Source organism: Artemia sp. Qi Xiang Cuo, chromosome 18, assembly GCF_049724085.1.
Source record: "Artemia sp. Qi Xiang Cuo chromosome 18, ASM4972408v1, whole genome shotgun sequence".
Lineage (NCBI taxonomy): Eukaryota > Metazoa > Arthropoda > Branchiopoda > Anostraca > Artemiidae > Artemia > Artemia sp. Qi Xiang Cuo.
Genome location: NC_142811.1, coordinates 10525772 through 10543738, shown reverse-complemented (window position 1 = coordinate 10543738; position 17967 = coordinate 10525772). Strand labels below are relative to the sequence as shown.

Sequence of the window (17967 nt, the reverse complement as noted above, 5' to 3'; positions counted from 1 at the left end):
GGAGGCCAAGAAGAAAAAGTGCAAGGAACTCGCAAACTCGCAAAATCCCATGCGATCTGGTGTTTATTTAATAATATGTCTATGTCACCCAACACTGAATGAAATATTTTGAATATTTGTAACATCTAAAGTTGATCTTTCCTGTAACATGATACGTCTCTGTGAAATACTTTTGCCGACAGAAGTCAAATCTCCCCTCCTGTAACTTGATATGGTCTATCTTTGTTTGGGTTCTTGGGCGCTGGGCAACTGGTTTTGTTAAATAAAAAGTCACAAAGTTTTTTAACAGTGTGGCACCTAGCCTATTATATTTTATGGTAAATAATTGAAAAATGTTACTTGATAAAAATATTGTATATGGCATAATTAGCCCGGGCGGGGTCAAGCAAGGCCAAAGCCCGAATGTATGTAATACAAGCATTTTAATTTGTCAGGAGCCTAAATTGAATGACATATCTCAAATATTTGTAACACGCAAATTGCCTCTTTGTGAAATTCATTTACCGACAGAAGTCAAATCTCGCCTCCTGTAATTGATAATTATCTCTCTTTGTCATTTTCACGTTGCCAACACATTGCCTTGCTGACATAAATTAAATATATTTGTGTGAGCAGTAGAAGTCTTTTGTCTATACCCGCACCGTCTGTCATTTGCTAACTTTATATATGTTACTTTTCTAAATCACCATTTAAAAAAGAAATGTACTATAAATGTGCTGTGCTAAAGGTAATGGTAGTATATATTTTTCAAGTTGGGAGCTGGGGGTTCTGGGAGCTGGGTGCTAAAGTATTAATGAATTTGGGTTCTTTGGGCGCTAGTGGGCGCTGGGCTTTAAAGTATCGTTGGTTTAGCTTTTTTGGTAAATAACTTTCTGATTCCAAATAATAGCCAATTCTGATTCCAAATAAATTGAATATGACCATGGGAAATGTAGCCTACCCCTCTTATGATGTTGCAAGATATTGTCCTCGGCTATATACAAAACTCAGCTTGACCATTTGGTTTGTATTATATTTTTGTGTTTAGGCCTATTTCTCAATAAAAATTAAATATATACTATTTCTATCCAATTTTGCATGCACCTAGGACTATATTTGACCCTATTAGGATGGCTGGGGCGTATTTTTAATGTTGGCAATTACAAGACTATATTTGGAATCAGCCTAAAAATGCATACCTTCACCTTGCACAGAGCTAAGTAATAGAAAAATCCTAAATTTACCCCTGTTTTAACATATTTTTATGGGACATTTGAATTTCATTCAATATAGTTGAAAGATCTCACCTGGCTTATCCTGTTTTAATTTAGGCAAAAAAAGATTTTATTCACATTCATTTGAGTGTACTTTTCTAGGACCTCTGCTTTTGAAAATACCATTGGATTAAAGTAAAAGTTCCTTTAAAGGTCATTAGATATGGATTTGCTGAATGTAAGCTACTTGATTGGTTCACAATTGAAATCATGCACAATAGCCCATTATTCTCCTTAATGCTCAGCCAAACTTATATTTAATGTCAAAGACAAAGGAATTAAAAAAATTCTTACAGGCATTTTGGCACTATAGGTTCTATTGTTCCCAAAAAAACCTTTCAAAATGTTTTACATATAAACCACTGTTTAATTTAACAATTTGAACACAATCATATTGTAAGTACTTATTTAAGCCCTGATGCAAAGTTTACTTTTGTTTTCAAATGCTAGGAGGAAGTAAATCTTTACAGCTGTCTGAGAGAGTCCAATTCTACAGCAAGGGTGATGGTAGCTTAATCACTGATGAATACTTGCAGTATTTTAAAGTTAGACAGGATAATTGTTAATATAGAAATTATAATTTGAAAAATACACTATGTCTGCAATTTAGAGAGGAACTTACTTTTTCAACACTTGTACTCAGTTCTGGCTAGGTAAATAGATTATGTTTTAGTTTGTATATTATTGTTTATCCAACATCCTCCACGTAAGTTAAACATACTGACTTTTGGACATAGAAATGAGAAGTGATAATGATTTTTACAGTCAATTTAACCATTTTAAACTTTTAGAACTTTCTCTGACATGCTTCATATTTCTAGGTTGAAATAGACAAGATTCAAATAGAGGGTCTGAAACAGCTACATGCATCTCCCAGCAATTTACATGACACAACATAGAGCACCTATTGTAGTTGATCTTCATTTACTCCCCCACCCCAAAAAAATCAAACAGCAAGGAAGATAAACGTCATTTTGCTGCTTACTTTGAAAACAAAAGGGCAGTAAAAAAATGACAGATGTTTTGCAGATAAGAAGAACAGAAAGTGACCAAAAGGTAAAGACAAAAGAGGAAGATATGGTTAAAAAATGCCCCTGTGAACTATTGCCCCTATATGCCCCAGTGAACTATTGTACGTTAGGGCATGTACATTAGGTACATGCCCTGTAAAAATACAAAAATAAGGCAGCATCATTCAGCCAGGGGGATGAACGCCCCCTGTCCCCCCCGCTTATGGGCGCCCATGCATTGAAGTACTTGTTTAGGGTCAGTAGGGGCTTTTTAAAGTATACTGTTCCATTGTGTGCTATGGGCAATATGTGTAGTCTACACAGTGAAATTATTGGAGAGAAGAACCATATTAAAGACTTCATGCCAATAAATCAATTTTATTTAATCATTTTTTTTAGATTGGCCCCTCTTCATCAAAATTTACACATATTTAAATCTATCTTATCAATCCATTAGTATTTCACCACATATTGTCTATTAGGCTCCACAAAATATCTCACTTCAATCTTATTGCAAACCTCAAAAGTCATTGGATTGGATCCCCTGTTTTTCTAAAGGCTGATGATATCCAATGACATTGCTCAGAAGGCTGAGGATTATCCAATCCACTGACATTGCGTGGGCAGGCAAGTTTTATTTGACAGCAAAGGTTAATTAGAGTTACCTTGTCTCTAGTGGCCTATTTAGACATGGTCAGAGTATCTGCCATCCCCAGCCCCCCCCCCCGTAGAAAATTTACATAAAAATTATTTTTAAGAGTTTAATGTCTTACCATCATTAGTCCACTTGGTTTTTATTGAATACTTTGATAATAGGTTTGAAGGGCTGTAGAGCAATAAAATTTTCCCCCAAGACAAATCTTTTATATTTCTATCTAGGTCTAGATCCTACACTTCTAAGATCACTCCCCTGTCCTTAATCGAGAATAACGTGTGAGAAGTATCGTTTGGTTCTGGGCATTGGGATACAAAAAACATTCTGTACCTTTAGGACTAATAGCAAGTTCTGAGTATGGCCAAATCCAGGGGGTCCTGCTTGTCAAATTCTTTTCAAATATCCTTGCTGCCAATGGTCACTTAAAAAAAAGAAAACAATAGAATAGACAAGAGATAATGTCGTAGAGGTTAAAAGTATAATTTAAATCGTATTTACTTCAAAGTTAATACCAATGAGCTGCAAATACATAATGGTTTATCCATTAAAGCCGTAATACACCTTATAATAACTGCTAAACTGTCAGTAATTTTGATGAACAATGAGTAAAATATGAAAAATATTTGTGTGAAGGTATTTTATGAAAGGAAAATAGAAAAATATTAGTGCTCATTAAAGAAGCATTAATTCTCACTAATTTTCATTAGGTTGGTTATTTCTCTACATTTCCCCAATGGGATGATGATTCTCCAAAAGTTAATTCACTAAAGACACTGGCTAGCCTTATAAAGAAATTAATTAAAAAAAGCTTTTCACAAAAATAAGTTTTTCAAAGAAAAGTAAAGGGCTCCATTAAACCAGAAATGAGCAGAAATAAAGTTGAATAATCTTCCCAGCCTAAAACTACACCAAATCACTATGAAAAATAAATGAAACTTGGGAAAAAACATAAATTGCATTAGATAACTGGTTCAAACTCAAAATAAGTAGAAATTAACATAAACAGGGGTGACAACCCCCCATGCCTTCTCAAGACCAGAACATATTTTGCGCTTTACTGAAAAAAGAAACAAAAACAAAAGAACATGGATTTTCAGCTTAATCTGCATTTACTGATGATTATTCCTTAAAGCCTTAAAATTCCTGACATGTTAAAATTAAAAAAGTAAAAAAATTTTGCTTTCAGTTTTTGAACAACGTACCTGTTTCAAAATTTCTATCAGATACATTTGAGGAGAAGAGGATGTGGAGGGGGGACATTTGCCCTCTAATAACTTTACTTTAACATATGAGGTTTTCCATAAAAACCCTATATATCAATAATGGGCAACCATTATCACTTTCAGCCCTTGCCCTGAGCTGTGAAGGGATGACCATCCCCAAGGATAGAAATACTGGACCTTTTAACTATACTGAACATAATGGCTATCTTAAAATTCTAATTGGATATTTTTGAAGAACTAACTGTCGGGGGCTGGAGGGGGGAGTCTGACTCCATACAAATCACTTTTGACTCTTAAAAAAGGCACTGGAAATTTTAATTTACAAACAAATGATCCCTTTTTGAAAGTTTCTACGACAACTCCTATAGGAAGTGCCTTGGTCATAAAAAATAAAACATTTTGCATGCATTGGTCTTTGCATATGCAGTTCGATTGCACTACTTATGATCAGCACTTATTGATAAAAATAGAATTACGCAGACTGTAGCTGATAAAGAAATATCATGTGCATAATCATGTGAGCTGAACTATTCTCACATTTCAATTTACCTTTCATGTTTGGCCAATCTAAGATAGAAGGATGCTATTTCAAAATTAGGAAGAATTGAGGATTGAAATGCTAGTTTTAGCTTTTTTACACTGAAACTGATGAGACATAAAAGGAGATTTTTCAGAAAAGTATTTGGAAATACAGAAACTTTTAAAAAAATATTTTCCATATTGAAATATCAATTACTTAAGAGTAAAAATAAATCCAACAAAGAATAACGATAAAAATTAAGATTCTCTTGAGTCCTTGCTGGTGATGTGGGTGTCCAGCCCAATGTTTCAGTTGCTGAGACTTTTTTTTATGGAGATAAGTAGCAAGCCTGGCGCCCAACTTTGCATTTTCACAAAAAAAAAAGAAATTGGCCGCAGATCCATAATAATTTATAAATTTGAAAACAATCGGACGAAATTCATTTTGGGTAGGTTATTGTGATGCCTGATTACTGAGTTAATTTAACTATTTTAAGTTTATTTTATTCTTCGTTGACAAAATTGTATATCATGATAGAAAATCAACTTTTCGTCGATAGAAATATTTTTGAGTGAATTACGTAAAATTTGACGAGGTTTAAAACTAAAAATTTTCTATAAAACTTAATAAGATCTAGATGGATAAAGCGCTATGTAGTTGCATAAAATGAGATGTTTACACGAAATTTTAGCGTAATGGAAAGCTAAGACAACAGTTTTGAGGGTTTCCCTTTGAACTATGTCATATTAAAAAGTAGAAATTTCAGGTGAATGTACTTTGTATTTCGAGCATACGTAAGCGATTTGATACCACTCTGAAGCTGTTTAGCAGTCATTCAACAGACCTTAGGGATTTTTGTTGTGCATAAGAAAACAAATTCTAATGAATTCAATACACATGAAAGTTTTGTAGCCAAGAGAAAATTACATACAAGTTGGGATAATGAAATACAGTATTACAGATCTGGATCTCATAACTTGTGCCCAGTACATACGAAATACAAACAGTCCCTAATCAAACAGTCTATGGTAGTGAACTGTAAGGAGTGACTTAGCTGAATAGGAACAGAAACAAAAGGGAAAAAATTATATATGGAGGGGACTTCGTGTTGGGGAATTTTTTTCCAGGGACAACAATCAAATTTCCCGGCATAAACTGAAAAACATTCAAAAATTAAGACAAAAACAGGTCTTTCAAGCAACATCGAAACTTAAAACCAGAAAAATATTCTGTATATGAGGGGGGGGGGGCAATCCATATATGCTAAAGTTTGACTTTTCGTCAAAATTCTTTCAAAAAGCCTGCTCATTTACAAGAACCGTTGAACTTAAATGAGAAGTATTTTAAAGAACTTTAGTGTAAAGAGCAGGAGAGGAGGAAGGAACAGCTCCTTCATATACAGATCACTTCCTGTTTTTATTTAGATTGTAATGATACTCTTTACTTTCAATTGGAAAAAAACATTTTGTTTTTATCTTTATAACAAAGAACCTGCTTAAGGACCGAATTGTCGATGAAGCAATAGTTCCTCTTTGAGAGAATGTGACAGCTGCTCAAGCTATGAAGGAACCGAATGACTTAAAGTATTTTAAATTATTCGAGTCACATTTGAGGAGTTAAACAAAGCGAGAAAAAAGTTGAGTTCTGAAAATTAGGTCGTTGAGAAATTAGGCCTAGATATTTAAAGAAATTTACTTGGCTACCCCGAATTGGAGCAGAATATATTTTCTATAAAACTTCCTTCGCCTAACTAACAGCTTTTCAAGACCGTAAGAAGATCCTAAAAATGCAGTCTAAATTATTACACCCACTGAAAATATTAGAGAGGTGAAGGGACGAGAATAATAATTGTGAGGGGAGTGGAGGGTGAATACGTTTGAAGATAAAAGGTGTTATGACAAATAGAATTCTCAAATAAAAATGAAAAGAACTTAATTTTTATACGCCAAATGAAACAAAAATTTAAATGGTGAGAAATCCTGACAAAAAGGTAATTTCCTTCAATATATTATGCGTTCAATCATTAAGTGTTAAACTTTAATACAGTATGTCCAAAATCAAAAATAGCAAAAGAAAACTAAATTTAAACTTATGATTTGGCTTTCAAAATAATTCTCCTTCTTTAAAAGTTCAATTTCAAAACCCAACATCCAACTGAGCGTTCTGTTAAACAACTTCAAGTGTAATTCTTGTCTAATCTTGTCAAGATTGTCTTGACCACGAATGATGTAAATTGAAGAACTTTAGAGGATTTGAAATGGTTTAATCTAAATGCAGGAAATGATACTTTTGTGAACACATGAAAAACCGTCTATACTTCAATTGTATCCGTCTGGTTTTTATGCAAAGTAACAAAGAAGACGAAAATTAACGAACAAGAGAGTAGCGAAAAATTATGGAATGTAAAGTAATGTTTGCTAGGAATAGTCACTTGGGGTGACACCGTGATTTTCGGGAAATCGGGGAACCAAATTTTTTTCGGGAAGACACAGATTTTCGGGGAAGCTCCCAAAAATTCGAGGAAAGTGGAAGCCCTGTTGGTATATCAATAGCTCGTGAATATTGGCACCGCTCATCGCTGTTTTTTACATGCACGTCGAAGCTCCTGAAAAATAAGTGTGTGTTAGTAAAGGTCATAAAAGATGGGAACATAAAACATTTTTGCTGTGATAAATTTTGCTTTAAAAGAAGGTCTGTTATATATGTATATATATATATATATATATATATATATATATATATATATATATATATATATATATATATATATATATATATATATATATATATATACAGAGTGAGCTATTGCTCACTCTTTGACAAAGGTTTAAACTTTAGTTTTTAGGGGGTTGAAGAGGCAGAAAAAGCACCTAGTTAAGTTTACGTATTTAATATATGCTATGCTTCACCCCCCCCCTCCTCTTTTGAAAACACATAAACCAAATTTGTTTCTGAACTATATTATTTTAATCCTATTTAAAGGTAAATTTTTCGTTATTCATATTATTGACTTAAGAATAAAATAAACATACCATTCAATGCCTTTTTTTTATGCTCTTCAAATATAATATTCATTTTTTTGGAAATGAATTTTACCCCCACCCCCCCCCCCTTCTATGTATACCAACTCAGGGTATATATTTACAATTTACATATTAGGGGGTGGGGGAAATTTTTTTCGTTATTCAATTATTGACTTACGAATTAAGAAAACCCCCTAATGTGCAAATATATACCCTGAATTGGGTATATATAGGGGTGGGGGTAAAATTCCTTTTCGACAAAAATGATTATTATATTTGGAAAGAGCCTAAAAAAAGTCATCGAGAGGTATATTTAATTTTATTCGTAAGTCAATAATATGAATAACGAAAAATTTACCATATTTTCATCCTATTTAGTTTTATTTCATACTTAACAAGTAGCGGAAGATCTAATAAATGTGTCTTTGATTATAACTTGACCCCCTCCCTACAGTCCCCATGGAAAAGACTGTAAGCTATGAGCTTTGCCCATTGTTTACAAACAGTAGGCTACGGGTTATTGGGGAGTATAGCCTACTGACAGTTTTCGGGGGAGGGGTTGCGTCGGAGGATCTTTCCACGGAGGAATTATTCGTGGGAGAAGGGAATTTTCCATGGAGGGGGAGTCAGATTTCTCGACATTATTTGAAAAACGAACAGAAGCTATTACGTATATGAGATGGTAGGTAATATGGGATGCGGGGAAGTTTAAACTTAGGCTACCTCCCATTTACATCAGAAATAAAATTTACCCCCCCCCCCTCCTATAATGTGCAAATATAGATAAATTTTTATCAAATCATATTATTGAGTAACAACTAAATAAAGCGACACAAATAAAGTGAATATACCTTTCGATGCCTTTTTTATGCTGATTACGAATATAATAATCATTTCTATCGGAAATGAATGTTAGCCGCCCTAACCTAACATAGCCCCCACCCCCAAATGTGCAAATATATATCCTGAATTGACAAATATAGGGGGGAGGGCTAAAATTCATTTCCGATAGAAATGATTATTATATTCTTAATCAGCATAAAAAAAGGCATCGAATGGTATATTCACTTTATTTGTAAGTCAATAATATGATTTGGTAAAAATGTACCCAAATATATACCCTGAATTGGTATAAATAGGGGTGGGGGTATAATTCTTATCCGACAAAAATGGTTATTATATAAAAAAGGCTTATATATATATATATATATATATATATATATATATATATATATATATATATATATATATATATATATATATATATATATATATATACTACTACTACTAACAACTCATCGCAGCACCAAGCCGCCTGAGGCCAACACAGCTACGCACGCTCCTCCTCCACCCCAATCTATTCAAAGCCTCCCTTTTTACACCCGCCCACGAAGTTCCCATTTCCTTTAAATCTTTCTTTATGACGTCCTCCCAACCCAGACGGGGACGACCTGCTTTCCGTTTAGCCCTAGATGGTTGGCCGAAAAGAACAATCTTCGGCAATCTGTCATCCTTCATCCGAACAACATGCCCTAACCACCTCAACCTTTCTCTCATTATAGACCTAGAAAGCGGTATTGAACCACATTTTTCGTACAGCCTATTGTTCGAAATACGGTCAGTCAGCCGGGTACCCAGAACAATCCTTAAGCAATTTCTCTGGAAAACATCCAGCAAATCTTCATATTAATGTATATATATATATATATATATATATATATATATATATATATATATATATATATATATATATATATATATATATATATATATATATATATATATATATATATATATATATATATATATATATATATATATATATATATATATATATATATATATGTTACTTTTCTACTTACTTTTAATTTCTCTAAGCAGGCTCCTTTTTACTCAATAAAAATTTTCAAACTGAGGAGATTCACCTGATCACCTTGGGTGGTTGGCTTTTGTTTTGATTCCAATATATTCCCGATCATCACAAGTCCAAGTATCATTATATCTTCATTTTTAGTTGGTAAGATTTTATACACAGAAAGCTGATTTTGTCGACCTTTAGACGCCGGAAGTGAAGTGGTTGTTTATGAAAATAGGTGACTGCTTTCTGTCTCTGAGATGGAAAAGCAAAATTGTAAATTGTAAAACAGACAAGCAAAATTGTAAATTGCCATATATTTACGATAATTTTTTTCCCTGAATTTATGGAAAATAAAAAAAAAATTTTGTTTACTATAAATCGTGAATTTTTACTAGTTTTTACTAGATTTCGGGAAATTTACTAGATCCTCCAAATTTATATTTGCTATTTAGCCTTGAAATTTATATCTAGCCTTGATAACAATAGATACATAAAAAAAAAATCAAATTTTGATGCTTATTAAAAATACCTAACATTCATCAAGTTAAATGTTACCCCAATTAAGAGTGAGACAATTTTTCCAATTTTTTAGAAAGGGGGGAAACACCCTCTAAATATCAGGTGATCTTAATGAAAATCACACCATCAGATTCAGTATATCACAGAGGCCGCTAGTAGAGGTATCAATGCCATAAGAAAGAACAGATACGTGTTTGTTTGTATGTTTGTTTTTTGTTTTTCTTTCGGGGTGATTTTATCGAACCAGTAATACTAGAATACCGTGAGAGGGCTCATTAGATAGAAAATCAAAAGTTCTAGAGTCTTTCTTAAGTGAACAAAAATATTCGAGAACACCTAGCCCCCTCCCTTGCTCCTTTTTCACCAAAGTCACCCGATCAAGACTTTGATATACCCATTGTCTTCAGCATGGTGGAAAGATCGGTACTTGCTTAGAATATGGGCAACACGCGAGAAAGACCGCATTGAAATGTCAAAGATGTTATATAAAAAACAGGTTTTCGCTGCCTAGTGAGCTATTGCTCACTCCGTGACTAAGATTTAGACTTTAGTTTTTTGGGGGTTGAAGAGGCAAAAAAAGTACCTAATAAGTTTACGTATTTAATATATGCTATGCTTCACCCCCACCCTCCTATTGCGCAAATATATAGTCCCAATTTGTTTCTGAACTATATTATTTTCATCCTATTTAAAAGTAAATTTTTCGTTATTTCGAATAAAGTAAACATATCACTCGATGTCTTTTTTATGCTCTTTTCAAATATAATAAATTTTTTTTGAAATGAATTTTACCCCCCCCCCCTATGTATACCAACGAAGGGTATATATTTACAATTTACAAATTAGGGGGTGGGGGGTTTTTTGGTTATTCATATTATTGACTTACGGATTAATTAAACCCCCTAATCTGCAAATATATACCCTGAATTGGGTATATATAGGGGTGGGGGTAAAATTCATTTTCGACAAAAATAATTATTATATTTGGAAAGAGCCTAAAAAAGGCATCGAGAGGTATATTTAATTTTATTCGTAAGTCAATAATATTAATAACGAAAAATTTACCATATTTTCATCCTATTTAGTTTTATTTCATACTTAACAATTTGCGGAAGATCTAATAAATATGTCTTTGATTATAACTTGACCCCCCCCCACAGTCCCCATGGGAAAGACTGTAAGCTATGAGCTTTGACCCGTGTTTACATAAAGTAGGCTACGGGTTATTGGGAAGTATAGCCTACTGAAAGTTTTCGGGGGAGGGGTTGCGTCGGAGGATCTTTCCACGGAGGAATTATTCGTGGGAGAAGGGAATTTTCCATGGAGGGGGAGTCAGATTTCTCGACATTATTTGAAAAACGAACAGAAGCTATTACGTATATGAGATGGTAGGTAATGTGGGATGCGGGGAATTTTAAACTTAGGCTACCTCCCATTTACATCAGAAATAAAATTTACCCCCCCCCCTCCTATAATGTGCAAATATAGGTAAATTTTTATAAAATCATATTATTGAGTAACAACTAAATAAAGTGACACAAATAAAGTGAATATACCATTTGATGCCTTTTTTATACTGATCACGAATATAATAATCATTTCTATCGGAAATGAATTTTATCCCCCCCCCCTAACCTTACATAGCCCCCACCCCCAAATATGCAAATATATATCCTGAATGCTGTTGTCAGTTTGATATCAATATTTTGATATCTATTCCTTATAGTCTTAGAACTTCTGTATTTGTTGAAAAAGTTTTTTATATTAATTTTCGTTCATTTTTATTGACATAGTCTTTTTCATATAAGAAAATGTCTTATATCTTTTTATTTTTTTTTTCTACTAGACTCCATAGTTTTTACTTTGGAGATTATTTGACTTTATCTCTGCTCGTTTTTTTTTTAATGAGCCTCTTTACTCTTCTTTAAAAAACTTATGTTTCCCATTAACAAATACTATCTGTAAGTAATTAGATAAAAACAACCAGTTTTGAAACTGAAAGTAAGGAGCAACATCAAACCTTAATATGAACTGAAATTATTACACATATGAAAGGGGTTGCCTCCTCCTCAAAACCTTACTCTTTACGTTAAATTTTTTTTAAATAAAGTTGTTTTTTTAACAATTATAAAGCAAAGCTTATTGTTCTAATTAAACGGCCATTGTGTTTCAGGAATCGTTCTTAAAGAATAAGGACAAAAAGTGAAAACTTTAGCGTAAAGAGCAAGGTTTTGTGGAGGGGGCAATTCCTTTCATATGCTTAATAATTCCTGGTCATTTTAAGTTTTGATGATGCTCCTTACTTTCAGTTGAAAAACCTTATTGTTTCTAAATTTAATTTCGGATTGTTTTTAAATAAAACCAGGAAATCCAGCTCTCTCTCCATGAATAATTCCGGCACTTGTATGTTATTCGCCACTCAGTCAAGTTTACGAGGTGTAAAACTCGAGAGTACACCGGTTTTTTCGTTGCTTTATAAACAAATTTGGACTATATATTAGTACATTGGTGAGGGGAGGGGTAAAGTATAGCGGGTCTGCATGGAAAATGTGTTCGGTACAATTATTCTGCATATTATGAAGTAATAATTGTTTTCTGATTTCAAACTGTTCAAATACTTTACCCCCCCCCCCTCCCTTATGTGAGTAGAGATGCCATAATATCTCCTACTGGGGCTCCTTATATGGGCATAGAACCACATGGTTAATGGGGTCAATGACCTCTTTCTCCAGGTGTGTTTTTGGCACGCTCTTAGCGAATGTCAATGTTGTTGTTGTTTCCGAGGCAAAATGCCAAGGTCAATGTTGTTGTTGTTTTGAACAGAGTCATTAGAGAGAACACGTGGTTAATGGGGTCAATGTTGTTGTCGTTCGAAGCAAAGTTAATGACACTTCCTTCCAGTCCGAGCCAGATGTTATGATCCGGAAATAGTATTTGTTATTGTTATTCGAGCCAGATGTTATGAGGGTCCCTGAAACAGTTAATGACACTTCCTTCCTGTTCGAGGCAGATGTTATGATCCAGAAATAGTATTTGTTATTGTTATTCGAGCCAGATGTTACGAGTTCCCGGAAACAGTTAATTAATGTCTGACAGATGACGTCAAGTTAATTAATGTCCTTGCATTTCCAAAGAGAATTGTCACCGAGAAACAGTTAGATCACACATGGTGTCATGATTGATTGATTGACACAAAAGGGGAATTAATTTGTTGTTCTATAGAGAATTGATTCACGAAAGGGGAATTAATTTGGAGTTCTAACAAGAGAATCGTTTCCGAGGCAGATGTTTTGATCTTAGCGCGCGAAAAGGTTTCCAAATAATTTGAAATGCATTAGCGCAGAGATGCCAAACAAAAGGAACATGCTGAAATTCCGTTTGGGGGGTAATTTTGGCGAAACCGTTTTAGCTATTTTATGGAATTATTTCGGCGAAACACTTTGAGACATTATAAAATATGATTTTAGAAGAGAATTTAAAGGTGAAACAGTGTTGTGAGGTCCTCTAACCCAACCCCAAAGGGTTCCAATCCTGCTCCCCCACCCCCGCAGGACGTCCCCAGTCCTCAAAGCCCCCCAAGCTCCCAAAGGACCAATGGGGTCCGAAAGACCCTCCACCGGTCCCCAATTGTCCCCCCGGCACCCCAAGGCCCATCGAGCTCCCAAAGGACCAACGGGGTCCCACAGGCCCTCCCCCGGCCCCCAAAGGCCCATCGAGCTCCCAAAGGACCACCGGGGTCCCAAAGGTCCTCCACCGGTCCCCAAATGTCCCCCAGGCACCCAAAGGCCCTCCATGTACCCCAAAGGCCCTCCCAGTGCCCCAAAGGTCCTCCTCCGGTCCACAAAGGCCCAGCGAGCTCCCAAAGGCCCAACGGGGTCCCAAAGGCCCTCCCCCGGTCCCCAAATGTCCCCCCGGCACCCAAAAGCCCTCCCTGTGCCCCAAAGGGCCTCCCCCGGTCCCCACACGCCCCTCGAGCTCCCACAGCACCCACGGGGACCCAAAGGCCCTCCACCGGTCCCCAACGGCCCAACGAGCTCCCAACGGACCAACGGGGTCCCAAAGGCCCTCCACCGGTCCCCAAAAGTCCGCCCGGCACCCAAAGGCCCTCCACCGGCCCCCAACTGCCCCCCAAGCTCCCAAAGGATCACCGGCGCCCCCAAAGCTCATCCCCGGGCCCCACAAAGGAATTATTTACTGACCTTCAGTTGTTGTGATTTTAAAAGTTCTGCCTTTGTTTTCTAAAATCATCGCCTAAAATGCCTCAAACTGTTTCACCCAAAGAGACACATACACAGAGACACACACACAGAGACACAAACAGAGACACACAAACAGAGACACACACACAGAGACACACACACACAGAGACACACGCTCAGAGACACACACACAGAGACAAACACACACAGACACGCACACAGAGACACACACAGGTTGTGGTTTACCTTGTCACAGTTACATTTTCATGATTTTTTCAAAGTTCATTTGAATTTCTTTCGTTGAAATGCAAGAGTTGGAATATTTCAGCATTGTTTGGTTGTGGTTTACCTTGTCACAATTACGTTTTCTTGATTTTTCAAAGTTCATTTTGAATTTCTTTCGTTGAAATGCATGAGTTGGAATATTTCAGTAGTGTTTGCTTGTGGTTTACCTTGTCACGGTTACATTTTCTTGATTTTTCAAAGTTAATTTTGAATTTCTATTGTTGAAATGCAAGAGTTGGAATATTTCAGTAGAGTTCGGTTGTGGTTTACCTTGTCACAGTTACATTTTCTTGATTTTTCATAGTTCATTTTGAATTTCTTTTGTTGAAATTCAAGAGTTGGAATATTTCAGTAGTGTTCGGTTGTGGTTTACCTTGTCAAAGTTACATTTTCTTGATTTTTCAAAGTTCATGTTGAATTTCATTCGTTGAAAAGCAAGAGTTGGACCATTTCAGTAGTGTTTGCCTATGGTATACCTTGTCAGAGGTAAATTCTCTTGATTTTTCAAATTTCATTTGAATTTATTTAATTGAAATGCAAGATTTGGAATATTTCATTAGTGTTTGGTTTTGGTTTACATTGCCACAGTTAAATTTTCTTGATTTTTCATAGTTCATTTGAATTTCTTAAGTTTAAATGCAATAGTTTGAATATTTCAGTAGTGTTTGGTCGTGGTTTACCTTGTCACAGTTACATTTTCTTGATTTTTCAAAGTTCATTTTGAATTTCTTTCGTTGAAATGCAAGAGTTGGACTATTTCAGTGGTGTTTGGTTATGGTTTACCTTGTCACAGTTACATTTTCATTATTTTTCAAAGATCATTTTGAATTTCTTTCGTTGAAGTGCAATATTTGGAATATTTTATTAGTGTTTGGTTGTTTTTTAAATTGTCACACTTAATTTGTCTTTAATTTTCAAAGTTCTCTTTGGATTTTCTTCCTTGAAATGCAAGTTGTGGAATATTTCAGTAGTGTTTGGTCATGATTTACCTTGTCACAGTTACATTTTCTTGATTTTTCAAAGTTCATTTAGAATTTCATTCGTTGAAATGAAATATCTGGAATATTTCAGTTGTGTTTGGTTATGGTTTACCTTGTCACAGTTACATTTTCCTGATTTTTCAAAGTTCATTTTGAATTTTATTCGTTGAAGTGCAAGAGTTGGAATATTTCAGTAGTGTTTGGGTGTGGTTTACCTTGTCACAGTTACATTTTCTTGATTTTTCAAAGTTGATTTTGAATTTATTTCTTTGAAATGAAAGAGTTGGAATATTTCAGTTGGGTTTTTGAATTTTTTTACGTCTCACCTTTACATATTATTGATTTTTCTAATTTGATTTTTAATTTCTTTCGTTGAAATGCAAGAGTTGGAATATTTCAGTAGTGTTTGGTTGTGGTTTACCTTGTCACAGTTACATTTTCTTGATTATTCAAAGTTCATTTTGAATTTCATTCGTTGAAATGCAAGAGTTGGAATATTTCAGTAGCGTTCAGTTGTGGTTTAACTTGTCATAGTTACATTTTCTTGATTTTTCAAAGTTCATTTTGAATTTTTACCGTTGAAATGCAAGAGTTGGAATATTTCAGTATTGTTTGGTTGTGGTTTAAATTGTCACAGTTACATTTTATTGATTTTTCAATTTTCATTTTGAATTTATTTCATTGAAATGCAAGAGATGGAATATTTCAGTAGTGTATGGTAGTGGTTTAACCTGTAACAGTTACATTTTCTTGATTTTTCAAAGTTCATTTTGAATTTGCTTTGTTGACAAGCAAGAGTTGGAATATTTCAGTAGCGTTAGGTTGTGTTTTAACTTGTCACAGTTAAATTTTCTTGATTTTTCAAAGTTCATTTTGAATTTCTTTTGTTGAAATGCAAGAGTTGGAATATTTCAGTAGTGTTTGGTTGTGGTTTACCTTGTCACAGTTACATTTTCTTGATTTTTCAAAGTTCAATTTGAATTTCTTTCGTTGAAAAGCAAGAGTTGGAATATTTCAGTAGTGTTTGGATGTGGATTACCTTGTCACAGTTACATTTTCTTTATTTTTCAAAGTTCATTTGAATTTCTTTCATTGAAATGCAAGAGTTGGAATATTTCAGAAGTGTTTGGTTGTGGTTTACCTTGTCACAGTTACATTTTCTTGATTTTTCAAAGTTCATTTTGAATTTCTTTCGTTGAAATGCAATAGTTGGAATATTTCAGTAGTGTTTGGTTTTGGTTTACCTTGTCACAGTTACATTTTCTTGATATTTCAAAGATCATTTTGAATTTCTTTCGTTGAAAAGCAAGATTTGTACAATTACAGTAGTGGTTGGGTGTGGTTTACCTTGTCACAGTTACATTATCATGATTTTTAAAAGATCATTTTGAATTTCTTTCGTTGAAAAGCAAGAGTTGGAATATTTCAGTAGTGTTTGCTTATGGTTTACCTTGTCACAGTTACATTTTCTTGATTTTTCAAAGTTCATTTAGAATTTCTTTCCTTGAAAAGCAAGAGTTGGAATATTTCAGTAGTGTTTGGTTTTGGTTTACCTTGTCAAAGTTACATTTTTTTTATTTTTCAAAGTTCAATTTGAATTTCTTTAATTGAAAAGCAAGAGTCGGAATGTTTCAGTGGGGTTTGATTATGGTTTACCTTGTCACAGTTACATTTTACCGATTTTTCACAGTTTATTTTGAATTTCTTTCTTTGAAATGCAAGGGGGCCGGTGGAGGGCCTTTGGGTGCCTGGGGGACTTTTGGGGACCGGTGGAGGGCCTTTGGGACCCCGTTGGTCCTTTGGGAGCTCGATGGGCCTGTGGGGACCGGTGGTGGACCTGTGGGTCCCCGGTGGTCCTTGGGGAGCTCGTTGGGCCTTTGGGGGCCGGAGGTGGCCCTTTGGGGCACCGGGAGGGCTTTTGGGTGCCGGGGGGACTTTTGGGGACCGGTGGCGGGCCTTTGGGACCCCTTTGGTCCTTTGGGAGCTCGTTGGGCCTTTGTGGACCGGCGGAGGACCTTTGGGGCACAGGGAGGGCCTTTGGGGCACATGGAGGGCCTTTGGGTGCCTGGGGGACATTTGGGGACCGGTGGAGGACCTTTGGGACCCCGTTGGTCCTTTGGGAGCTCGATGGGCCTTTGGGGGCCGGGGGCGGGCCTGGGGGACCCCGTTGGTCCTTGGGGAGCTCGATGGGCCTTGGGGGGCCTGGGGGACAATTGGGGACCGGTGGAGGGTCTTTGGGACCCCATTGGTCCTGTGGGAGCTTGGGGGGCCATGGCGGCCTGGGGACGCCCTTCGGGGGTGGGGTAGGAGGATTGGAACCCTTTGGGGTTGGGTTAGAGGACCTCACAACACTGTTTCACCTTTAAATTCTCTTCTAAAATCATATTTTATAATGTCTCAAAGTGTTTCGCCGAAATAATTCCATAAAATAGCTAAAACGGT

At 35.5% G+C, this 17967-nt stretch overlaps 1 protein-coding gene across 1 annotated transcript in view; it reads left to right on the top strand.

Moving 5' to 3' along the window:
• Nucleotides 1-2053: 2053 nt before the first annotated feature.
• LOC148941198 (uncharacterized) overlaps nucleotides 2054-17967 on the top strand; it is a 54714-nt gene continuing 38800 nt past the window's right edge. Inside the window, exon 1 of the mRNA XM_089103959.1 lies at nucleotides 2054-2309. The gene's annotated coding sequence lies outside the window, so the exon portion shown is untranslated. The remainder of the gene's footprint in view (nucleotides 2310-17967) is intronic.